Source organism: Engystomops pustulosus, chromosome 10 (assembly GCF_040894005.1).
Source record: "Engystomops pustulosus chromosome 10, aEngPut4.maternal, whole genome shotgun sequence".
Lineage (NCBI taxonomy): Eukaryota > Metazoa > Chordata > Amphibia > Anura > Leptodactylidae > Engystomops > Engystomops pustulosus.
The window spans coordinates 43024586-43047671 of record NC_092420.1 but is presented as its reverse complement, the minus strand read 5'-3'; positions in this window follow the sequence as shown (position 1 = coordinate 43047671).

Sequence of the window (23086 nt, the reverse complement as noted above, 5' to 3'; positions counted from 1 at the left end):
ATTCTGTAAATAAAAATAAATTTTGGCTTTTTGCTACTTGACACATGCTTCTTTGTTTTTTTACATATTTTCTGGTTGGCGTGTTCGAGTTAACGAAATATTTATGACTTTTTGCTTTGATTTTTCAAGTTTCATATTCGTATGTATTTGCTGGATTTGGTTTAAATTTTGGCTTTCCTTTTTTATATTTAAATTTGTAACAATTTTTTTGGTTTATGTTTAAATTTCATAAATGGGTCACATATTTAATGTAGACATATTCTGGGTTTTTTTGGTTGGTTTATGAATTTTTTTTTTGTTTATTATAAGAAATAAATAACATAAATAACAGCAATTATTCAAGTTTGATAATAAACTCATTCCAAATTGTATGTTCCATAGCACATCTTTTTCATGCCTATGATGTTTTGCTCTAATTTTTTTGCAATATAAAATGTGTGAAAAATTAAAATTTCTTCTTGGAACTTTTTTTTTGAAAGTCATATTCCCATCATGTTTTATTCAAAATTTAGCCAAAATACAGGCAGTCCCCGGGTTACATACAAGATAGGGTCTGTAGGTTTGTTCTTAAGTTGAATTTGTATGTAAGTCGAAACTGTATATTTTATCATTGTAATCCCAGACAGAACTTTTTTGGTCTCTTTGACAATTATATTTTAAAAATGTTGGGTTGTCATAAGAATCAATATTAACACTAAAGCTTCATTACAGACACCTGTGATATCTGTTATAGCTGTTTATTGTAGCCTAGGACTAAAGGACAATAAATTATCAATATCCAGAGGTGCGTTTGTAACTAGGGGCCGTATGTAAGTCGAGTGTTCTTAAGTAGGGGACCGCCTGTATACAACTTTTTTAACTTTATTTTAAACCACACAAAAAATAAGGAATGGCCATTACGTTATGACCGAATACATGAGTGCTTGCATCAAAACCTTGGTATAATTGTCTACAAAATTAAAATTTCTAAAAAAAAAATTTCTAAAATCAAAGATTTTTCAAATCGCGGTAGTTAGGTGTTGAGCTTAGAAAGCTGCTTTTGGATATCAGCATGTAAAGGCTGTTGTCAGGGGGCCCCCGCGATCCCTGTCTCGGATCGCGGGTGCACCCGTGCCTCTCCTGGGTTCGGGGGCCGGCTCCAGTGGCGTCCTCCGCTACTCCCATGGCTCGGCGCATGCGTCCCCGTCTCCTAGGGTGCGTGCTGGCTCGCTAAGATTTAAAGGGCCAGCGCGACGTTAATTGGCGCTGGCCATTTCACTTATTCCATATAAGCCTGCCTCTTCCTGCAAGCCCTTGCCGGATCTTTGTGCCTCACAGCCTGAGAGAAAGCTATTCTGCGATTTGCCTGCGATTCCTGCGTTCCTCTGTCTTCTGCGTTCCTGTGTCTCCTGTGTACCTGACCTCCTCCGTGTTCCAGTGTTACTTGACCTCCTCCGTGTTCCAGTGTTACCTGACCTCCTCCGTGTTCCTGTGTTACCTGAGCTCCTCCGTGTTCCCGTGTACCAGTGTTCCCCCGTGCTGCTGTCCTGTGTGCTGTGTTCCTGTACCCTTCTGCTTGGACCTCCTGTTGTTGACTCTGGACCGGACTCTGACGTTGCACCTCTGCCGCCTGCCCTGACCTTCTGCCTGGACTTCGACCACGAGATTGTCTGCCGACTCTGTACTTCAACCTTGGCCGCCACTGCGGACAAGTCACGCCTGAGGAACTACCTGGTGGCACCACGCCGCAGCCTGTCTAACCCGCCTTGCGGTGGGCTCTGGTGAAAACCGGGTACCAGTTAGACTCCGGTCCCAGGTAGTGGCTTGAGTCATCATCTGCAGTGGTCCAGAAGATCCACCATGCTTCAGCAACTGTTAGCTAACCAGCAACAGGTACCTGAGGCTGCTCTTGCAACTCCTACTGCTCCGACTTGTCTCCCTGCTGTTGAACCTAGAATGCGGTTGTCTATGCCCAGCAAGTACGATGGTGATCCCAAGATGTGTAGGAGTTTTATTACTCAGCGCTCCCTGCACAAAGAACTTATGCCGACCCAATTCATCAAGGAGCGATCCAAGGTGGCATATATAGTCAGCCTTCTCTCTGGGAAACCCTTGACCTGGGCTACTCCCCTTTGGGACAGGAACGACCCAGTTACGGCTTCTCTTGCAGCCTTTTGTCTGAATTCCGGTCAGTATTTGAAGAACCGGCTAGGGCCTCCTCCTCTGAGTCAGCCTTATTGAATTTACGTCAGGGGAATTGCTCCGTGGGAGAGTATACGGGCCAGTTCCGTACCTTAGTGTCGGAACTTTCCTGGAACGACGCGGCCTTGTCTGCAGCTTTAAAGAAGGGTCTATCCTCTCAGGTTAAGGACGCTCTGGCTGCTCGTGATCTACCATCTTCTCTGAGTGGGCTCATCTCCCTTGCCACCCGGATTGATGTGCGCTTCAGGGAGCATGCCGAAGAGTCACGTTTCGAGCAGACTCCAGTCCGTCCATGACATCTTCCTCGACTAGCTCCTGTCTTCCAAAGACCGTTCCAGTCTCCAGTCGTACCACCTGCAGAGGAGTCTATGGAAGTGGATAGAGCCAAAGGAAGCCTTTGCCTCTATTGCGTTAGTCCTGAGCATTTCCTTGCATCTTGTCCTATCCGACCCCAAGGTTCGGGAAACGCCAGCACTTGGGAGAAGCGTCCCTAGGTGTAAACAGTGCTTCTCCACGCCTGTTGATTCCGGTGCTGCTCAGTGTTGGTTCCGGCAATCAGACCCAGGTCTCTGCCTTCCTGGATTCTGGCTCCGCAGGGAATTTAATGGATGCTTCACTGGTTTCCCGGTATCACATTCCAGTGGTCCTACTCAACAAGCCACTGGTTGTTTCCTCAGTTAGCGGACAAGTTCTCTCAGATCCGGTACAATACCGCACTGGGCCGATAACTATGCAAGTCGGTGCTCTACACATGGAGAATCTGTCCTTCCTGGTTCTGCCACGCTCTACCTCGTCCCTCCTGCTGGGCCTTCCATGGTTGCAGTGCCACGCACCCGTCCTTAATTGGAAGACGGGAGAAGTTCTACGTTGGGGTACGGACTGTCTGTCTTGTTGCCTAAAAGTTCCTCTCCCAGTATCTGTCTTGCCAACTACCCGGGTTGACAAGCCTCTGAAGAATCTTCCAGCGTGCTACCGAGACTATGCCGATGTTTTTTCTGAAAAACAAGCGGAGGTTCTGCCTCCACCACATCTGAAGCACGAGAAAGAGCATCGGCTTTAATGTTCTTCTCTGCAGGGCGGAAATGTATGAGATAATCAAATCGGGAGAAGAAAAGAGACCAACGAGCCTGACGAGGATTAAGACGTTGAGCAGTCTGGAGATACAGGAGATTCTTGTGGTCCGTATAAATATGGACCGGATGACAAGCTCCTTCCAGAAGATGGCGCCAAGTTAAGGAGGTTCTGGACATGAAGATCACGAGGGGTAAGCGGTTCTTTCTTGTAGACTGGAAGGGGTTCAGGCCTGAGGAGAGATCTTGGGAGCCCGAAGAGAACATTTTTAATCGGACTCTCCTCCAGAGATTTCTTGGGACCAAGAAGAAAAGGGGGAGGCAGAGGGGGGGGTACTGTCACGGGTGCTCCCGCGATCCCTGTCTTGGTTCGCGGGTGCACCCATGCCTCTCCTGGGTCCGGGGGTCGGCTCCACTTACCTTCCCCGGCTCCAGCAGCTTCCTCCACTGCTCCCCTGGCTCGGCGCGCGTCCCCGTCTCCTAGGGCGCGCACGCACTGGCCCGCTAGGATTTAAAGGGCCAGCGCGTCATTAATTGGCCATTTCACCAATTCTATATAAGCCTGCCTCTTCCTGAAAGCCCTTACCGGATCTTTCTGCCTCACAGCCTGAGAGAAAGCTATTCTGCAATTTGCCTGCGATTCCTGCGTTCCTGTGTCTTCTGCGTCCCTGTGTCTCCTGCGTACCTGACCTCCTCCGTGTTCCTGTGTTACCTGAGCTCCTCTGTGTTCCCATGTACCAGTGTTCCTCCGTGTTGCTGTATTGTGTGCTGTGTTCCCATTCCCTTCTGCTTGGACCTCCTGTTGCTGACTCTGGACCGGACTCTGACATTGCACCTCTGCTGCCTGCCCTGACCTTGTGCCTGGACTTCGACCACAAGATTGTGTGCCGTCTCTGTACTTCTACCTTGGCCGCCACTACAGACAAGTCACGCCTGAGGTACGACCTGGTGGTACCACGCCGCAGCCTGTCTAACCCGCCTTGTGGCAGGCTCTGGTGAAAGCCGGGTATCACTTAAACTCCGGTCCCAGGTATTGGCCTGTGTCATCGTCTGCAGTGGTCCAGAGGATCCACACCTGCAAGCCTGACACATACTCAGCCTCCAGCACCCCGTTGCTCATTGCAGATCACGATCCTAGTTGTGGCTCCTGGCGGATCCTCTTTGTTCTTCTCTCTGCTCACTATGATGTGCCAGATGTCGCCGCCGATGACGTCATAGTGTTGCGCCGGCCGGGAGATCGCAAGAAAGTGTCTCTGCCGGCTAATATAGCAGAGAGAAGACCACGAGTTGAGCCTCCACAAAGATGGCCTGCCACGACGAGCATTGGGGCGCTGGAGGGTATGTTTTTTTTTTAATTACCATATATACTCGAGTATAAGCCGACCTGAGTATAAGCCGAGGCCCCTAATTTTACCACCAAAAACTGGGAAAACCTATTGACTCGAGTATAAGCCGAGAGTGGGAAATGCATTCGTCACAGACCCCCCCAGTATACAGCCAACCAGCCCCTATAGTATACAGCCTGCCCCCAGTAGTATACAGCAAGCCCAGCTTGCCCCCGGTAGTATACAGCCAGCCCAGCTTGCCCCCAGTAGTATACAGCCAGCCCCATGTAGTATACAGCTAGCTCCATGTAGTATATAGCTAGCACCATGTAGTATACAGCTAGCCCCATGTAGTATACAGCTAGCCCCATGTAGTATACAGCTAGCCCCATGTAGTATACAGCTTCCCTCAGTAGTATACAGCTTGCCCCCGGTAGTATACAGCCTGCCCCCGGTAGTATACAGCCTGCCCCCGGTAGTATACAGCCTGCCCCCAGTAGTATACAGCCACCTCAGCCACCAGTAGTATACAGCTTGCCACCAGTAGTATACAGCCTGCCCCCGGTAGTATACAGCACCCCAGCCTGCCCCGTGTAGTATACAGCCCAGCCCAGCCTGCCCCCAGTAGTATACAGCCTGCCCCGTGTAGTATACAGCCACCCCAGCATAAAAAAAATAAATAAACTTATATACTCACCCTCCGGTGGCCCCAATGTGCAGCGCTGCTCCCCCAATGTCCGCGCCGCTTGTCTTCAGGCTTCTGCGCCCGTCTTCCTTCTTCTGCAGGGCGCCGCCATTGCGCTCTCCCGGGCCGGCGCCCAGTATGACGCACCGCTGCAGAAGACAGAAGACGGGCGCGGATGCCTGAAGACGAGCCGCACGGACATGGGGGGAGCAGCGCTGCGCATCGGAGCCACCGGAGGGTGAGTATATAAGTTTATATATTTTTTAAGTAATTTTGACTGACTGACTGACTCGTGTATAAGCCGAGGGAACGTTTTTCAGCTTATACACGAGTATATATGGTACCTTGTTATAAACCTAGGTGAGTGTTTTAGGAACATTTTTTGTGCTTAAAAACTTATACACGAGTTTATACGTTAAAAAATATATTAAAATTTGAAAGTAAACTTTTTTTAAACAAAAAGTTGATTAAAAAAAAAAATCTGCATGCAAAATTGATTTTAAAATGTGCCATACTTCAAAATGGGAGCAATAAAAAATTTAAAATGCTTTTTAACCGGCCAAAAGAAACATTGCAATAGCATTTTCCAGAAAAAAAGGGGTATGTTTTTCAATGATTTCATATGTTTAAATATGGCACACTTAACTATATCATTATGCTTATTTGATTTGATTATTATTATTTGATTTGGCAGTTACAGAAACGACATTCAAAGTATGTGTGCTGCTCAAATTAACTCACAGACTCCTCCTTGGAGGCCCTGTATAACAACACATATCACCCTTGTCATACCAGGTTCTACAAGTCATGTTTTTCTTACTTTTTAAAGCAAATTAACTTACAGGCGTAGGGAGCGTGTTGGAAGCAGAAAAAGCATTTCTTCAAAATGCTGGTATGGACGCTTGCGAGACCCAATCTTCCTTCTTTACAAATTTGAAGCCAAGCCAATTTACTATTGGCATTATCGGCTTATGTTTTGCATTCCACAGAAGAGGTCGTTCTTTAACCTTAAAAATAATAAAATAAATGTTTTGATATAAAAACAAAAAAGGAAATACCAAATAAAGGCCTACCACAGTTAAGTGCAACAACAGTTACGTTAAAAATCCATTTTTGGAATCCATGTTTGGAAAACATGATATATAAATTAAAGAAAAACAAAAAAAATGAGGACTCTCATTTGTAAAAAAAAAAAAAGAGATTATAAAATTGCACCAATTAGCTATAGATGCTCCAAAATTAAATTACTGAAAAAATCATCTAATGAGGGGGAAAAAAACCTATAGGTGCACATAAAAAAAAAAAAAAATCGAGCCTGTACTATGTGACAATGCAAATGTGCTCTGGATGCCGCTCCTTTCCTTCTATGCCCGGCCGTGCGGCCATACAGCAGGATACCACCACATATGGTGTATCAGTGCACTTGTGAGAAATTGGGTAGCAAATTTTGAGAAGCCTTTTTTAATTTAATCCATTGCAACTGTTTAATTTTACACACAAAATAAATTGATAGCCAATAAAAAAATTAATTTGCAGACCGCAACACCATTTGGTTTTAACCCCTATAAAACAAGCAAAGGGTTAAATAACTTCACAAAAGTGATTATTCATACATTGAGGGTTGCAGCTTCCATAATGGTGGAATCTAGCTATTATTTAGACCTCTAGCAGTCAATTTAAAGTTAAGCAGGTCCATCTAAATATCAGTTGATAATTTAATAAAAAAGTAAACTAGCGACAACCAAATTCAGAGCCTCATAACATCAAAGACATTTCTGTGGGATTTTGAAAAAACAATACTAACAAAAAGCAGACATTTTTGAAATGTAATTTTTTAGTTTATTTAGGTGCAATAAAAGAAGAAAAATGTGAACTTTGAAAAGAAAGATTTTGTCAAACATTTTGAGCAAATGCATTAAAAATCCGAACAAAACTACAAATATATCCAAAAAAAAGAAGTACAAAGTGGCACGAGAAAACAAAACTCCAAATCAACAGGATATTTTATATCGTTCAAAAGCTCATTCACAATGCGTCTGCAGGGACATACATGTGGCCTCATAGACGGCAATGGCAGCACGGCGTGGCACCATTCCGCACCGCACACCAGGAAAAAATAGAACATGCTCTATCTTTTCCCCAGTGTGCGGCCGTGCGCCACTGTTTCCTATGGAGGGAGGAGGGGTCACCTCCTCCTCCTCTCCAGCAAACGGCATGGCGGGCATACCGCGTGTGAATACAGCCTAATAGTGACACTGGGCAGACTCAAAAAATGAGACCGCATCATAAAGGCCAAAATAGTCGCGTAGGGGGTCAATGTAGCACAACATACATACGCGACCGTTGACAACATTACTTGGACGGAGCAAAAAGTGGTCAGTAAAACCAATCGATCATCAAAAATACGTGTGTCTTCATACTGAGACACACATTGATCAGCAAGTTGTCCTATTCCCTTAAAAAGAATGGCTTGACCATTATATATTCTTTTACCTCTTGTGTTTCCCCACTCCTCCTCATAAACTGTAAGCTCTTTCGAGCAGGGACCTCACTCCTCTTGTTCCATACGAATGTTTGTGCTCTGTCATGTTTTATTATATATATGTATTTGTCTCCTATGATTTGTAAAGCGCTACGGAATATGATGGCGCTATATAAATAAAGATTATTATTATTTATTAAGTTATGGCTTAATCACACGGCTGTTCATGGGGACCTACATGTGGCGGACGTAAATTTGTGTCCGCATATACATCCCCATGGACGGCAATGGCAGTCCGGCGACGGTACAGTGGCAACAATCCACGCTGTGCACTGCTAAAATATACAGCATGCTCTAACTTTTAACAAGTGTGCGTACATCCGCCGCTGTTTTCAATGGTGGGAGGAGGGGTCAAATCCTCCTCACCGCCAGCACACAGCGGGCATACTGTGTGTGAATGGTCCATAACTACATGTAGTATTCAGGAGACATGGGAGGTGCAGTCAGCAAAAAAAAAAAAAAACATACACCACAGACAATGGGGCAGATTTACTTACCCGGCCCATTGGCGATCCAGCGCGTTCTCTGAACAGGATTCAGGTCCGGCCGGGATTTATGAAGGTAGTTCCTCCGCTGTCCGGCGCTGAAAATCATCTGAACGCGCCGGAATACACCGAGCTGGACCAGGTGAAGGTAAGCGCTTCCCAAGCGACACATTTTCGGTTTTTAAATGCGGCAGTTTTTCCGAATATGTCGGGTTTTCGTTCAGCCACGCCCCCCCCCCCCGATTTCCGCCGTGCGCATGCCGACGCCGATGCGCCACAATCCGATCGTGTGCGCCAAAATCCCGGGGGAATTCAGGTACAATCGGCGCAAATCGGAAATATTCGGGTAACACGTCGGGAAAACGCAAATTGGGCCCTTAGTAAATGACCCCCAATGTATTTTAAGCATATACACTCACCGGCCACTTTATTAGGTACACCTGTCCAACTGCTCGTTAACACTTAATTTCTAAACAGCCAATCACATGGCGGCAACTCAGTGCATTTCGGCATGTAGACATGGTCAAGACAATCTCCTGCAGTTCAAACCGAGCATCAGTATGGGGAAGAAAGGTGATTTGAGTGCCTTTGAACGTGGCATGGTTGTTGGTGCCAGAAGGGCTGGTCTGAGTATTTCAGAAACTGCTGATCTACTGGGATTTTCACGCACAACCATCTCTAGGGTTTACAGAGAATGGTCAGAAAAAGAAAAAACATCCAGTGAACGGCAGTTCTGTGGGCAGAAATGCCTTGTTGATGCCAGATGTCAGAGGAGAATGGGCAGACTGGTTCGAGCTGATAGAAAGGCAACAGTGAACTTTGAGGCAGATGGGCTACAGCAGCAGAAGACCACACCGGGTGCCACTCCTTTCAACAGGAAACTGAGGCTACAATTTGCACAAGCTCATCGAAATTGGACAGTAGAAGATTGGAAAAACGTTGCCTGGTCTGATGAGTCTCGATTTCTGCTGCGACATTCGGATGGTAGGGTCAGAATTTGGCATCACCAACATGAAAGCATGGATCCATCCTGCCTTGTTCGGTTCAGGCTGGTGGTGGTGGTGTCATGGTGTGGGGAATATTTTCTTGCCATTCTTTGGGCCTCTTGGTACCAATTGAGCATCGTTGCAACGCCACAGCCTACCTGAGTATTGTTGCTGACCATGTCCATCCCTTTATGACCACAATGTACCCAACATCTGATGGCTACTTTCAGCAGGATAATGCGCCATGTCATAAAGCTGGAATCATCTCAGACTGGTTTCTTGAACATGAAAATGAGTTCACTGTACTCAAATGGCCTCCACAGTCACCAGATCTCAATCCAATAGAGCATCTTTGGGATGTGGTGGAACGGGAGATTTGCATCATGGATGTGCAGCCGACAAATCTGGGGCAACTGTGTGATGCCATCATGTCAATATGGACCAAAATCTCTGAGGAATGCTTCCAGCACCTTGTTGAATCTATGCCATTAAGAATTGAGGCAGTTCTGAAGGCAAAAGGGGGTCCAACCCGTTACTAGCATGGTGTACCTAATAAAGTGGCCGGTGAGTGTACATTACAGATACGGAGAAATACTTTGCACAAAGAATGTAAAAAAACAAAAATTAAACGTAATAATCTCCAGATATAGGCTACATTCACACGAACGTATGGGGGACGTACATGCAGATGACATATCTACATCCCCCATACACTTTAATGGGCTCACGGTCCTGTATGGGAGCGGTACGGTGCAGCACTGTACCGCTCTGTAGCCCTAAGAAAGATAGGACATGTCCTATCTTTCTAAGGAATACGGTGCCGTGCGATGTATAGCTATGTAGAGTGGCAGGGGTGAGCTGCTCTCATCCCCTGCTCCTTCACGCAGTGCCGATGTATGCCCGCCGTGTACATTGTGTGAATGTAGCCATAGACTGAAATTAAAATACCATCTGGTCATGTGCATGAGACCTAGTAAAGAAATCAATAATAGCTACAAGATACATTAACCCCTAGGGGACACAGCCTATTTTGGCCTTAAGGACGCGGCCCCATTCTTCAAATCTGACCTGTGTCACTATAAGTGGTTATAGTTTTGGAACACTATAAGATATCCAGGGGATTTTGAGATTGTTTTCTCGTGACACATTGTACTTCAAATTAGTTTAAAAATTTGGATGATATCTTTTGTGTTTAGTTATGAAAAAAAACTAAATTTGGCAAAAATTTGGAAAAATTCTTTATTTTCAATGTTCTAAATTCTCTACTTTTGATGCAGATAGTCATAGCACCCAAATAAATTCATAACTTACATTTCCCAAATGTCTGCTTTATGTTGGCATGGTTTTTTAAGATTCCACATATTTTACTAGAATGTTATGAGGCTCAGAATTTAGGTATCATTTTTCAAATTTTTTGTAAAATCACCAAAACCTGTATTTAGATGGACCTGCTCAACTTCTAATTGACACTGAGAGGCCTAAATAATAGTGGGACTCGTAAAATACCCCATTGTGGAAACTGCACACCTCAACGTATGAAAAACCACTTTTAAGAAGTTTGTTAACGCTTTACGTGTTTTAAAGGGGTTAAAACAAAATGGAGGTGCAGTCTGCAAATTGTAATATTTTTTCACAATACACTCATTTTGGGTGGAAAATTAAACATTTACAATGGATTAAATGAATAAAGGCTCCACAAAGTTTGTTACCCAATTTCTCCCGAGTACACGGATACCCCATATGTGGTGGTAACCTGCTGTATGGGCGCACGGCCGGGCATAGAAGGGAAGGAGGCGCCATCCAGAGCAGATTTGCTATGTCACATTGTACAGGCTATAATTTTTTTCTTTTTTTAATGTGGACCTATAGGGGCTTATTTCTTTTGCCACATGAGATGCACTTTTCTGGTACGTAATTTGGGGGAATCTATAGGCTAATTGGTGAGATTTTATTAACTCTTTGTTGGTGGAGGAAATGAAAATCATCACTTTTCAGGAAGATTTTTATGGGGTTTTTTTTTTTTGGCTGTTTACCATACCATAAAAATAGTATATTATTTTTATTCTATGGGTCGCCACGATTACAAAAAGACCTCATTTATATAGATTTTTTATTTTTTCCCCATTTTTAGTGCATAAAAAGTAATTTGGCAAAAATGTTGTTACTTTTAGCATCACCGTCTTTCATATGCATAACTTTTTTATTTTTCGCCTCACAAATCTGTTTAAGGGCTTATTTTTTGCGAGAAGGATTGTTCTTTTTAGTGGTCTTATTTTAGAGTGCATAACATTTTTTAAATCCCTTTTTAGAGCATTTTTATAGGGTATTAATTGAAAATGATCTTTTTTCTGGAGCTTTTTTTTGTTTTGTTTTTTACGGGGTTCACTTTGCGGATCTAATAACGATTCTGTTTTATTATGCAGATTGTTACGGACGCAGGGATACCAAATATGTGGGGGTTTTGTGTATTTTATTCAATTGTACTGAATAAAAACCATAACTTTTTTATTTTTCGGCTGACAAATCTAGTTAGGGGCTTATTTTTTGCGAGAAGAGTTGTTCTTTTTAGTGGGCTTATTTTGGAGTGCATAACATTTTTTAAATTACTTTTTAGAGCATTTTTTTATAGGGTATTAATTAAAAATTATCTTTTTTCGGAACGTTTTTGCGTTTTTTTTTCTACGGCGTGTACCGTGCGGGTCCAGTAACGATTCTGTTTTATTATACAGATTGTTACGGACGCGGCAATACCAAATATGCAGGTTTTTTTGTGTTTTTGATACTTTATTAAGTGTTTTTATGGGAAAGTGACATTTTAGGGGCTTATATTTTTATGTATTTATTTTTTATTTATTATAATGTGTAGTGTTAACTGTTTTTTCATATTTTTACTTCTACATACTTGAACTTAAACCAGTGATGCTCTGATCACTGGTTTAAGTCCAATACACTGCTCTACAATACTATTTTATTGTAGAGCAGTGTAAACTGTCTGAGCAAGCTTGCGCATGCTCAGACAGTTTACAGTCAGACCCGGAAGGGGTCTGACTGCCATGGAAACCGGGCAGCTCCGGGGCACATGCCAGTCCCCGGAGCTGCCCAGAAGTGGATCGGATCCCCCGGTAAGCGGCACGGGGGATCCGATCCACAGCGCAAACACCCTTACACGCCGCGGTCATGTTTGACCGCGGCGTGTAAGGGGTTAACACCCGCGATCGTGAGCCGGTGCCAGAAGCAGGACGTTATAGAACGTCCCCGTGCGCTAAGCATCTAGCCCCGGGGACGTACTATAACGTCCTGGTGCGCCTAGGGGTTAAAATACAAAATCCGTGTGACATTATGAACTATACAAAGACCAAAAGCACAGTGTAGTTTCTATTTAAAATTTATAAAGGGACCCATGTAATTACTAAAAATGTGAAACAATCCAGCAAAAGTACACCCAAAAAAAAAAGGAAAACAAAACTCAAAAAACATACATGTGTCACGGGCAGTGGCGTTGCTAGGGTGGAAAAACATCCGGGGCACGGGCCCCAATGCATGTGTATCAGACTTTTAGTAATCCCCCCCCCTGTACATAACCCCCTCACATGTGCTTGTGCCAATAACAACCTGACAGTGTATACAGCTACAGAAACCACAGGAGAAACCCCTACTTTTTCACTCCAGTGACTGCAGGTGACGTCTCCTCCATCTTCTGCATTAGACATCACCACATCTTATGTTCCTCATTGTCCCTACATCTTGGACAGTGTTATCCTGCTGCTGCCCCCAACAATCTCCCCCAAATACTGTAAGGCTTGCATTTAAACACCAGGAGCTTGTTACCCATCACACTGGTCTCACTAGAAACGCAAATGAGATCAAACTGAGGCCTGTTCTAGTGCCACGTGTGTTCAAGAGCCCCCACACAGCCACCCTCAGTAGCTAATGTGCCCCCACACAGCCCCCCAGTAGCTAATGTCCCCCACACAGCCACCCTCAGTAGCTAATGTGCCCCCACACAGCCCCCCAGGAGCTAATGTGCCCCCACACAGCCCCCCCAGTAGCTAATGTGCCCACACACAGCCCCCCCCCCCAGTAAGTAATGTCTCCCACACAGGACCCACAGTAAGTAATGTCCCCCACAGTAGCTCATGTGCCCCCACACAGCCCCCCCCCTGTAGGTAAGGTCCCCCACACACCCCACTTACCTCAATGATGCAGGTCTATGTGTTCATTGTGTGTTTCCCCGGCAGGTCATGTGACCATCCATGACATCATCACAGGTCCTTCAGTGTATTATTCCTCCAGAGGCTGCAGCCCCTGCTGGGGAAAACAGTGACTGCACTCCTTCTCATCACGATCTGTAGAGATCGTGATTAGAGAGAGGAGGATGCGCAGGGGAGCCCCGGATCTTTTGACCTAGCGACGCCCCTGGTCACCGGTGATCCCGCGATCCATGTTGCGGATCGTGGGTGCACCCGTGGTCCGATATGTGCTGCCCTGCTCCCCTCGTCTGTACTCACCTCTCCAGGCTCCTGGCTCCGCTTGGGTCCCGGCGTGTGGTCTGTGTGCCTCCTTCCTTCCAGGCCGCGTGCTCCCGCTGATAAGGCACGGCACTCCTTATTGGCACTGGCATTTCCGGGTTCCTATATAGCCCAGCGACTCCCAGCATCCCCTGCTGGATCTTCAGGTCATTCTACTGAAGAGAAAGCCTCCCTGAACGTTTCCAGACTCCTCCGAGTTTCCTGAGCGTTTCCAGATGCCTCCATGATTCCGTGTTCCTGTGGTGTTACCGTGTTCCTGTGGCGTTCCCATGTTCCTGTGGCGGTCCCGTAATCCTGTGGCGGTCCCGTAATCCTGTGGCGGTCCCGTAATCCTGTGGCCTTCCGCGGTTCTGCCAGTCGTCCTTCCGAGGTCATGCCAGCCATCCTTCCGAGGTCCTGCCAGACATCCTTCCGTGGTCCTGCGAGCCGTCCTTCCGTGGTCCTGCCAGCCGTCCTTCCGAGGTCCTGCCAGCCGTTCTTCCAAGGTCCTGCCATCCCAAGGTCCTGCCATCCTGAAGTCCTGCCATCCTGAGGTCCTGCCATCCCAAGGTCCTGTCTTCCCATGGTCCTGCCTTCCCGTAGTCCTGCCTTCCCGTTGTGTCCCTACCGTTTCCCTACCCTAGCGTTTCTAGATGCCTCAGAGTTTCCTGAGCGTTTCCAGACGCCTCCTTGTTTCCATGTTCCTGTGGTGTTCCCGTGTTCCTGTGGTGTTCCCGTGTTCCTGTGGTGTTCCCATGTTCCTGTGACATTCCCGTGTTCCTGTGGCGGTCCCATAATCCTGTGGTGATCCCGTAATCCTGTGGCGGTCCTGTAATCCTGTGGCGGTCCTGTAATCCTGTGGTCTTCCGAGGTCCTGCCAGCCGTCCTTCTGAGGTCCTGCCAGCCGTCCTTCCGAAGTCCTGCCAGCCATCCTTCCGAGGTCCTGCAAGCCCGAGGTCCTGCCATCCAGAAGTACTGCCTTACCGTGGTCCTGCATACCGTGGTCCAGCCTGCTTTGTGTCCCTACCGTGGCTGCCACCACGGGACTAGTCGCACCCGTGGAGCGACCTGGTGGCTCCCTGCCGCAGCAAGACCATCCTACTTTGGGGCGGGCTCTGGCAAAGACCAGGAGTCCACTTAGACTCCGCTCCCGGGTTGAGGCTAGCATCTTTACCCCCCGCGGTGGTCCAGGGAGTCCACTGATTTAAGTCCCAAGGGACTACTCCCTACTACTGTGACACATGAAGATGGACAAATGTTCACAAATAAAATAAACTAGAAAAACCACATTTGTTTAAAATAAGACCAACATACAAAGAAATATTTCAGCACCACAGAAACCAAAAAAACACAGTAAATGTCTTTAAAAACTACAATGCAATAAAAAAGTTAGCCATAAACAACAGCAACATTGCACTAACCAAAGAGATTAAATAGGAGACATCCAAATTCAAGCGGTGGTATGCAGGCATCATGAGAGAAGTTTGTACTGCACTGCCCCATCATCAAAATGGATGATGTAATGTTCTGAGGTAAAATTGCGGGAAAAAGAAAATAGACACTGTCCATGGTAGCTTGGTGGCGCATAGACGCACGTGCCATCAGACGCATGCGTCTTCGAAATAAAGCAAAACGCACACATTTAAAAGAGACAAAACGCATCCATCCATCTCTAATTCATAAAAGCAAACACAATCAATTAAGCAATACACTGCGTTATAGATGCATCCAAAAATCAAAAACATCATTTGAACAAGTGCACAAAAAACCCATTAAAATTCATTACAAAGAAATCGCTCGCGTCTCCGACATGACAGATAAACGCATGCGTAAAATGCAATGAAAACGCAATCAAAGCGCAATGTGTGAGCGCGCCCTGAGAAGTTTTTCCTGCTGTAGTTCGGGCCTGGGTTTTTATGGAGTGACCAATGAGTCTGGGTGGGGAGATCGCTCCCATACTCCAGTCCAGGTTTAGCCACTTATCAAAAGGTAGCAGGGGCTGCTCAGGTGAGAGGAACTGTATATGTGTGAGAAGAAGCTTATGTCCTCCGTGTGCTGTGAGAATACGCTGCCTCAAAGTTCTTGGGAATGATTTACTGCTTCTGGTGAGATCATTCTATTTGTATTTGTTATAAGATAAGATAAGATAAGATAATCCTTTAGTAGTCCCACAGTGGGGAAATTTACAGCGTTACAGCAGCAGAGAGGGTACAGAGAGTGAAGTACAAACTATGACAACAATAATATTAGGGATAAATGAACAAAAAGAAAAGGGGGATAAAAAGACAAAAAAGAGACAAGCAATGATCGGCAGTTTGATGTTTAGTCTGTGGATGGAACCTGCAGGGACTGGTTAGGTGGGGGGCGCAGGTTACTTCTGTTTAGGCCTTGTTTGTTGAACAGCTTGATGGCAGCAGGGAGGAATGATTTACGATAACGCTGAAGAAAGGACTGTTTATGTTTATAAGCTGAAGAAAGCGTGTTTATTTTGCTTGAAGCTTAAAGAGTCAATAAATCTCATTTTACTTTTGCACCTACAACTGTGTCTGCGCTGAAACAGTATCTACTGGGGAGCTACACCCCCACCGGGTAAATAGACTTAATAGAAGTTGTTTTACATACACTGAGGGGTGTAGTTTCTATAGTGGGGTAATTTATGGGGTTTTACTTTTATTTATTTCAAAGTCACTTGAAAGCTGAGATGTCCCTCAAAGCAGGGGTGACTCTGTGAGGCCAGAACTGCTGTTGTCATATAGCGGCCGTGTGTTGATCAATAACCCAAAGGTTGTTTAATGGTTGACTATTTCATCCAATTCCTCAAATATAACATCTGACAACCCCAGCCAAGAGTCTGTGGGTTCCTCAGATACAACATTTAGTGGGATGGCCCAGGAGCAGGTCAGCGGCCCTCACCTGTCCTCAACCAGCCTCTGTTCTGTTCATTTCCCACAGACCGAGAGCTACTAGGTGGTCTGGGCTCAGTGCCACTACTCAGCGAGGACAAAGTGTTTGAGGATAGTCAGCAGCTGCTTGGCAGTGAAGAGGTGGGGCAGACTTCTGCTGCTTCCTGCAGTAGGCAGGCTGTGCATGCTGACAATGGTGAGGAGAGTAGCAGTGACCAGGAAACGCAAATTAACAATGATGTAGCCGATCGCACTTGGTACCCAGGCGAAGAGAGTGTCAGCTTGCGTGTCAGGCAGCAAAGCAGGCAGCAAGTCGCTACTGTGGCCGTGAGTCATCAGGGTGGCAGCAGTGCGAGGACGGGAGCCAAACATCCGCCAGGTTACAAATCCCGATTCGCAGGTCCATGTAAGCAGTGGCACAGGGGCTCACCGAGGCAGCGGCAGAAGAAGTGGCTCAGTGCAGAGTGTTGGCAGTAAAATCACCACCTTGGCTGAGTGGCAGCTTTTTGTTAAGACACCAGAGGAGCCGAGCATGGGTTTATGTCGTATCTGCAGGCAGAAAGTGAAGTGTGGCCAGGGAGCTAACGTTGGCACCACGGCCCTGCGCCAACACATGCAGCATCACCATCCAATGGCCTGGGAGAAACAGGTGTCAGATTTGCTCCATCCTGCAGGCGCAGCAACAGTAGCAGCACCTAGTAGCATACATGCTGTTTCAGCCAGTTAAGGCTCGGGCATCTCTGCCGAAGGGAGCTGTTTGTCTTTGACATCATCTCCTGGTGCAGATGCTCCTGCTCCTCGCTATGCATGGCGCCAGCAGTCGTTGCATGAGGCAATTACAAAGAGACAACTCTATGCATCCAGCCATCCTAAGGTGCAGAAGCTGACCGTGCTCTTGTTGAAGTTTTTGGTACTGCAGTCTCTCCCTTTCCAAGTCGTGGACTCTGTACACCCTACAGAGAGCTAATGGCTTGTGCCGAACCGAGGTGGAGAGTTCCAAGCCGCAATTTTATTTCCAAAAAGGCAGTGCCAGCCTTTCACCAATATGTACAACAGAAGGTGGGCCAGTCCTTGATCTTATCAGTTTCTTCCAAGGTGCATGGCAGCGCAGACGTGTGGAGCTGTAACTATAGTCAGGGCCAGTTCATGTCCTTTACAGCCCACTGGGTGAATGAGCTTCCCACCCAGCCACACCAACAACTTCCACAAGAGACGGCGCTTTCTCCTTCATGTTGTCATACTGCTGCTGCGTCAGTATCCACCTCCTCCTCCTCCACCACCACCTCAGCCTCCACAAGTGCTGCTCCATCATACCACATGTGCAGGGTACAGCGGTGTCACGCAGTTTTACACCTGGTTTGCCTGAGCGAACAAAGTCACACAGGGGAGGAACTGCTCTGCGTCATTCAACAAGAAATCAATGTGTGGCTTTCTCCGCGACAAAATCAGAACCATGGTCACAGACAATGGGTTGAACAAGGTTACCACGCTGCACCGAGGAGGGATGGTCCACGGCGCACGTGTTCAATCTGGTTGTCAACAAGTTCCTGGGTCTTTCACCCATCTGCAAGACATTCTAAAAATGGTCAGGACACTGTGCACGCACTTCAGCCATTCTTACAAAGCCAAGTACACCCTCCTCGAGTTGCAGCGTCAGAATGCCCGACCCCAACATAGTCTCATATGCGATGTTTCAACCTGTTGGAATTCCAGCCTCCATATGTTAGACCGCCTGTATGAACAGAGAAAAGCCATTAATGATTTTTTTATGATGCAAGCGACCGGAGTACTCCTCTGTGTAACTTTGATATCAGCCACTGGCAGCTCATGCTTGACACCTACCATTTGCTCAGGCCCTTTGAAGAGGCAACGTTATTTGTCAGTTGCCAGGACTGCAGGATGAATAATATCATTCCACTACTTCATGTCCTGGAACTCATGCTGCAAAATCTGTCTGGTCAGGGCACTGGAGAAGTGGAGACTACATCTCATGACCACATGAGTCCGGTGGAGGCTGAACTGGAGGAGGACAAGGACATTGGAGCACAAGCAGAGTCTGGTGAAATCAGTGGTTTTTCCACTCAGGTGACAAGAGAGGAGGAGAAGGAGCATCCGGAGGATGAGGTAGAAGATGAGGCAGATGACCCACAAGCACTGTGGCAGTATACAGTGGAAATGGAGGCTGGGAGTCCCTCAGAGTCACTTGCGCAGATGGCTCGCAGCATGCTGCTTTGCCTAACTAGTGACAGCCGAATAGTCAACATCCGCCATAGGGATGACTTTTGGCTCTCCACCCTCTTGGACCCTCGCTACCAGTCAAAAATTGGTGACTTTTTTCCAGCTGCTGAGAGGGAGGCACAACAGGCATACTATAGAGAAATACTGAGCACACAGTTTTCCACTGCCTATGTGCGCCATTGTCCATCCTCTGTCAGGTCTAAACGGGGGATTCCTGGCAGTCATCGATCACATACTTCTGCCATGGCTGCTGTGGGGAACTGTGGAGGTAGGAGCAGTAGCAGCTCCATCCGCAGCAGCTTAAGTCTGGTTTCCTTAATGAGCAATGTCCACCTGTAATGTGGCCATCTGCTGCCATTTGCTCCATCTGCCTCCTACCATCTTTACCAGGGACTGGAATTGTCCACCACCTGCACACGATATCACTGTGCCACTCTGTGGGCTCCTGCTGCTGCTACTGATGCGACCTGCACACCATATCATTGTGCCACCCAGTGGGCTCCTGCTGCTTCTGATGCCACCTTCACACTATATCATTATGCCATTCTGCGGGCTCCTGCTGATGCCACCTTCACACTATATCATTGTGCCACCCTGCGGGCTCCTGCTGACGGAACCTCCACACTATAGCATTGTGCCACTCGACGGGCTCCTGCTGCTGCTAATGCCACCTTCACACTATACTTTTGTGCCACTCTGTGGCCTACCATGTTGCCGCCACCTCCACACCTCTGACCTCATTCTGCTGCTGCTGCACCTTTGCAGTTCTTTTTTGGCAAAGACCTGATATTTTCAGGAAAACTGTAATGTATTATGCATGTGGCGTCTTGAATCTACAAATAAAATTTACATTGAATATTTCGAATTCAAATTAATTTCAAACTTCATCATTTGCCACAATGTGGCCTCATCTGCTCGGGGTTTTGTGGGCTCCTGCTGCTGCTGACACCACCTCCACACTATATCATTGTGCCACTCTGTGGCTTTCCACGTTGCTGCCCCCATGTTGCTGCCACCTGTGGGCTCTTGCTGCTGATGCCACCTCCACACTATATCATTGTGCCACTCTGTGGATTTCCATGTTGCTGCCATCATGTTGCTGCCACCTGTGGGTTCCTGGTGCTGCTGACGCCACCTCCACACTATATCATTGTGCCACTTTGTGGCTTTCCATGTTGCTGCCACCTGTGGGCACCTGTTGATGCCACCTTCACACTATATCATTGTGCTAGTCTGTGGCTTTCCATGTTACTGTCAGCTGGTAGCTCTGAGCTCCAGGGATGGAGCGAGGTGAAGTAGCGCTCAACACGGAATCAACTCCAAGAGGTAGTATTTAAAATTCAATACTGGTTTATTGCTACCCGTTTTGGTCCGTTACCCGGACCTTCATCAGGCATAAAATACATTGAAAACAAAAGGTATTTATATACATAAAAAGATATGAGAACGAGGCGCCGGTGGTGAGTTCCAGTCACGTGATGACCAGAATCCATCAATTCACCGAACGGCCCGGTGCATTAGAAAAAAATCTTTTATTAAAAATATATACATCACAGTACTCCTATTACACGAAATTTCTGAATTACTTTATTCCTCTGAACACCCCAAAACCAGAAAAAAGAGAAAAACACACAGGGGACATCGCGGAGGATGAAACAGTAATAAAAATGCAAGACAGATCACATCTAACGCAAAAAGATTAGAAACAGTAAAAAATTTGAATCTATCTTCTTATACCCTAAGCCAAGATGAACGATTATTATTATCAAAGGGCCTCAACTTTTGTCCCTCCAAAACTACAGATCAATTTGAATTATTCATTGACCTGACCTGAAAGTTGTGGGCACTTTATGGTATCTGAGGAGTTTAAAAAGATTAAAAATCACCAGGAGAAAGATACAAACCGGAATGCTAGAGAAAAGGAGACGTTGGAAAGTTTAAAGAACAATAGAAAAATTGTGATTCGTGGAGCAGATAAGGGAGGAGGTGTAGTGATCCAGGATAGGGATACCTATGTGAAGGAAGTACAGAGGATCCTTGACGACCAGGTTTACTATGCCCCTTTAAAAACCGATCCCTTGAATACATATTTGAAAGACTATCATACCCTAATCAATACAGCATATCAGAATAAAATATTAAACAAAAAAGAAGGACAGTTCTTGACGATCGATCATCCAGCAGTCTCCACGTTTTATCACCTTCTGAAGGTGCATAAAGATGAGAAAAATCCATCATATTGGGGATTGACTACTTGCCACCTTTCTCATTTCACGGATCTGTACCTGCAGCCCCTCGTCAAGGAACTGCCGTCAAACCTTCGTGACTCCTGGAGCCTATTACTGGATCTCGAAAAATTTATATGGAAGGAAGATTATTTCTTCCTCACCCTGGATATCAGTTCTCTATACTCTAATATAAAACATGATTTAGGTATAGAAGCTGTAAAATGGTACCTAACAAATAAAACCTTTATTCCACTGAATCAAAGAAAATTCCTCATTGAACGCCTCCTCTTTGTCCTAGAACATAACTTCTCTCTTTCCGAGAGCCAACTCTATCTGCAGAAGTGCGGTACAGCTATGGGGACCCGAGCTACCCCTAGCTATGCCAACTTGTTCATGGGGCGGTTCGAGGACTCTCATATATACAGCACTCCCCAATGGTTGAAAAACATTAGATACTATAAACGGTATACTGACGATTTATTCTTCATCTGGCAGGGCACGAAGGAAGAAGCTCTAGATTTTGTCCATACCCTCTATTCCAACACATGGGGTCTATCGTTTATAATGAACATCGAAAGGGAAAGGATTGTGTTTCTGGACTTGGAATTGTCAAAAGGAAACAATGGCATCAATACTAAAACACACTTCAAAAGGGTAGATAGCAATAGCTTTTTAGACTACACCAGCGGAAACTACCCAAAATGGCTCAAGAATGTCCCTTTCAGCCAATTTCATAGGCTAAGAAAAAACTGTAACAATCTATGTGACTATAACATACAAGCCAAAGAGATGAAAGAAAAATTCAGACAAAAAAATTACCCACTACCATTTATAAACCAAACCCTTGACCTAAATAAAAAAAGAACACAAAGTGAGTGCTTAAAACCAAAAAAGAAGGAATTACAGCAGCCTATGAATAATAGGTCACGTTTTTCACTTAACTTCCTTACTACTTACGACAGAGGGAATAAAGAAATAAGAAAAATATTAAATTAACACTGGGGCATCCTGCGAATGGACCCTTTTTTAAAAGAAGTAACATCCGAAAAAGCTGGGATTACATTCAGAAAAGCGATATCAATAAAGAACTTGATTGCACCAAGTAAATTAAGGAGTATCACAAGGAACAAAAATACATAAAAACTCTATCACAGGGAGTGACTAAATGTGGGCATAAAACATGCCTTTGTTGCGAGATTATCAGTCACAAAGCTACATCATTTCACTCCACAGGTGGATTGTGCCTGTGGCCTTCAATATGTGGGGTAAGGGTAAGTATGAATGGCCACAGGCATAAGACAAGAATAGGATTCTTGAAACAAAGCCTCTCTAAACACTTACACCTAGAACACGAGAGAGACTTTGGAGCGATTAAAGTAATTCCACCTGAAAATAAAAACAGAATCAAAACATTAAATCGAAGAGAATCCTACTCGGATATTCAGGCTGGATTCTCTATATCCTCATGGTCTGAATGAAGTAATAGAATCTGTTTAACATAACCCATCTTTAATATTGTGCCTACTAATTCTAGTCTGTGCCTACTAACCCTAGTCTGTGCCACACGTCCTGCTGTAGTTATCTGCATCCACATCACCGATGCCGACAAAAATCCAATCCTTCCATACACACTCAGACAGCTGCGGGTTTGTTCCTGATGAGCGCTAGGCTTCTTGTCCCTCTACAGCTTCCGTAGAAGACATAATCGCTAAGCAACGGCATACACCACACACTCCCTACACCAGTGGTGGCGAACCTATGGCACGGGTGCCAGAGGTGGCACTCAGAGCCATTTCTGTGGGTACTCAGACCATCACTCCAGGATAGAGTTCACCAAAAAGGACCAAATCCACCTGCAGTCCCAAGCAATTTAAGAGATGCTGCTCTCAGTGCTATTTTAAAGTGACACTTCATTGACTGCTTGGAACTGCGGGA